Raw genomic sequence first — 3,683 nt, forward strand, 5'->3', positions numbered from 1 at the left:
ATCCATTTCTTACAGTTTGTCCGATTTGTTGACATATAATTTTTCATAATATTCTCTTATAATAGTTTATATTTTTGTGGTGTTGGTTGTTATTTCTCCTCTCTCATTTGTGATTTTATTTATTTGGTTTCTCTTTTTTTCTTGATAAGTGGCTATCAATTTTATTAATTTTCCAAAGAACCAGTTCCTGGTTTCTCTGATCTGTTCTACTGTTTTTTAGTTCCTAAATCATTTATTTCTACTCTAAACTTTATTATTTCCCTTCTTCTGTTTGATTTAGGCTTTGTTGTCCTTTTTCTAGCTCTTTTAGGTATAAGGTTAGGTTGTTTATTTGAGGTTTTTCTTGCATCTTGAGGTAGGCCTGTATTGCTATATACTTCCCTCTTGGAACTGTTTTTGCTATATTCCAAAGGTTTTGGACTGTAATGTTTTCATTTTCATTTGTTTCCATGTTTTTTTTTTTTGTTTCTTATTTAATTTCCTGTTTGATCCATTTATTCTTTTTTTTTAATGAGATTTATTGGAAAATTCTATTTATTCTTCAGGAGAATGTTCTTTAACTTCCATGGATTTGTGGTCTTGCCAAATATTTTCTTCTGGTTGTCTTCAAGTTTCATAGAATTGTGGTCAGAAAAGATGCATGTTACGATCTCAATCTTTTTGTGCTTGTTGAGGTCTGATCTGTGATCTAGTATGTGATCTATTCTGAAGAATGTCCCATGTGCAGAATTTGTATTCATTCTGATGCTTTAAGATGAAATGTTCTGAATATATCTGTTAAGTCCATCTGTTCCAGTGTGTCATTTAAAGCCATTGTTTCCTTGTTGGTTTTCCACTTATTTATCTGCCCATTAATGTAAGGGTGGGTGTTAAAGTCCCCTGCTATTATTGTATTATTATCAATGAGTTCCTTCATATTTGTTATTAATGGTTTTATAGATTTGGGTGCTTCAGTGCTGGGGGCATAAATATTTACAATTTTTTTTTATCTTCTTGCTGGATAATCCCCTTTATTATGATATACTGCCCTTATTCTTCTCTTGTTACAGTTTATTCCAGCTTTCTCTTGACATCCATTTGCATGATAAATGTTTCTCCATTGCCTCACTTTCAATCTACAGGGGTCTTTAGGTCTAAAATGAGCCTCTTGTAGGTAACATATAGATGGATCTTGCTTTTTAATTCCTTTTGACACCCTATCTTTTGTTTATTTATTTACTTCCAGACAGAGAGAGAGAGAGAGAGAGAGAGAATGGGGGGAGGGGCAGAGAGAGAGGAGAGAGAGAGAACACGAAGCAGGCTTCATGCTGTCAACACAGAGCCCAGTGCAGACCTTGATCCCACAAACCGTGAGATAATGACTTTAGCCAAAATCAAGAGTCAAACAGCCGACTGAGCCACCCAGGCCCCCGCACCTTATGTCTTTTGATTGAAGCATTTAGTCCATTTACACTGAGAATAATTATTGATATATATGCATTTAGTGCCATTTTATTCCTTGTTTTGTCATTGTTTCTGGAAATTTTCTCTATTCCTTTCTAGCCTTTGTTGCTTTTGGTCTCCTTCTAACTCAAAGAGTCCCTTTTAATATTTCTTTCAGGGCTGGTTTAGTGGTCCTGAACTCCTTTAGTTTTTGTTTGCCTGGGAAATTCTTTATCTTTCTTCCTATTCTGAATGATAGCCTTGCTGGATAGAGTATTCTTGGCTACAGATTTCTCCTATTTAGCACGTTGAATATATCATCCCACTCTCTTCTGTCTTGCCAAGTTTCCGTGGTCAGATGTGCTGCTAGCATTATGGGTCTTCCCTGGTAAATTAGGGACCTCCTTTGTCTTGCTGTTTTTAGGGCTTTTTTTCTTTATCACTACATTTTGCAAATTTAACTGCAATATGTCTTGGTGTTGACCTATTTTTGTTGATTTTGATGGGAGTTCTCTGTGCCTCCTGGATTTGGATGTCTATTTCCTTACCCAGATTAAGGAACTTTTCAACTATTATTTCTTCAAGTAAACATTCTTCCCCCTTTTATCTCTTCTTCTGGTATTCCTATGATACAAATGTTATTACATTTGATGTAGTCACTGAGTTCCCTAAGCCTACTGTCAAGATCCATCATTCTTCTTTGTCTCTTTTGTTCAACTTAATCATTTTCCATAATTCTATCTTCTATATCATTTATTTGTTCCTCTGCTTCTTCCATCCTTGTGATCATTACATCCAGTAGGTTTCAAATCTCAGATATTGCATTTTTCATTTCTGCCTGATTGTTTTTCAGCTCTTTTATTTCTGCAGTAAGGTTTTCCCTAATGTCTTCCATGCTTTTCTCAAGCCCAGAGAGTATCCTTATAATTGTTGCTTTAAATTCTGCATCAAGCATATTATTTATATCCGTTTTAATTAGTTCTCTGGCCATGACTTTGTCTTGTTCTTTCTTTTAGGATGAATTCCTCTGGCATTTTGTCTAGGTCTCTGTCTTCTTCTATGTGTTAGAAAATCTTTCTGTGCTTTCTGTTCCTGTGAGTAATTGCTTTATGAAGAAGAGATCATTGGGGTGTCTGGGTGGCTCAGTTGGTTAAGTGTCCAACTTTGGCTCAGGTCATGATCTTGCAGTTTGTAAGTTAGAGCCCCACATCAGGCTCTGTGCTGACAGCTCAGAGCTTGAAGTCTGATTTGGATTCTGTGTCTTCCTCTCTCTGCTCCTCCCCTACTCACACTCTGTCTCTCTTTCAAAAATAAAAAAACAGGAGGAGGAGGGAAGATGGTGGCGTAGGAGGACGCTGGGCTCACCACGCGTCCTGCTGATCACTTAGATTCCACCTACACCAGCCTAAATAACCCAGAAAACCACCAGAGGATTAGCAGAACGGAGTCGCCGGAGCCAAGCGCAGACGAGAGGCCCACGGAAGAAGGTAGGAAGGGCGGCGAGGCGATGCGCGCTCCACGGACTGGCAAGAGGGAGCCGGGGCGGAGGGGCGGCTCGCCGGCCAAGCAGAGCCCCCGAGTCTGGCTTCCAAAAAGTGGAGGGGCCTGACGGACTGTGTTCTGACAGCAAGCGCGACTTACCGGCTGGGAGGTCATAAGTTAACAGCTCTGCTCAGAAAGCGGGAAGGCTGGAGGACAAAGGGAAGGAGAGCTGCTGAGCCCCCGGACGACAGAGCTCAGTTTGGTGGGGAACAAAGGCGCTCGCCAGCGCCATCTCCCCCCCCAACCCCCAGCCAAAATCCCAAAGAAAACCAGTTCCTGCCAGGGAACTTGCTCGCTCCGCGCAAACACCCAACTCTGCGCTTCTGCGGAGCCAAACCTCCGGCAGCGGATCTGACTCCCTCCCGCTGCCACAGGGCCCCTCCTGAAGTGGATCACCTAAGGAGAAGCAAGCTAAGCAGGCCCCTCCTGCCCCTGTGCACCTTGCCTACCCACCCCAGCTAAGACACCAGATCCCCAGCATCACAAGCCTGGCAGTGTGCAAGTAGCCCAGACAGGCCACCCCACCCCACAGTGAATCCCGCCCCTAGGAGAGGGGAAGAGAAGGCACACACCAGTCTGACTGTGGACACAGCGGTGGGCTGGGGGCAGACATCAGGTCTGACTGCGGCTCCGCCCACCAACTCCAGATATACACCACAGCACAGGGGAAGTGCCCTGCAGGTCCTCACCACGCCAGGGACTATCCAAAATGACCAAGC

At 42.4% G+C, this 3,683-nt stretch overlaps 1 long non-coding RNA gene across 1 annotated transcript in view; it reads left to right on the forward strand.

Moving 5' to 3' along the window:
• Positions 1-803: 803 nt before the first annotated feature.
• LOC121025271 (uncharacterized) overlaps positions 804-3,683 on the forward strand; it is a 15,425-nt gene continuing 12,545 nt past the window's right edge. Inside the window, exon 1 of the long non-coding RNA XR_005787998.1 lies at positions 804-945. This is a non-coding gene — a long non-coding RNA (uncharacterized LOC121025271). The remainder of the gene's footprint in view (positions 946-3,683) is intronic.

This window comes from Herpailurus yagouaroundi, unplaced genomic scaffold (assembly GCF_014898765.1).
Source record: "Herpailurus yagouaroundi ecotype Mexico unplaced genomic scaffold, PumYag 67569, whole genome shotgun sequence".
Lineage (NCBI taxonomy): Eukaryota > Metazoa > Chordata > Mammalia > Carnivora > Felidae > Herpailurus > Herpailurus yagouaroundi.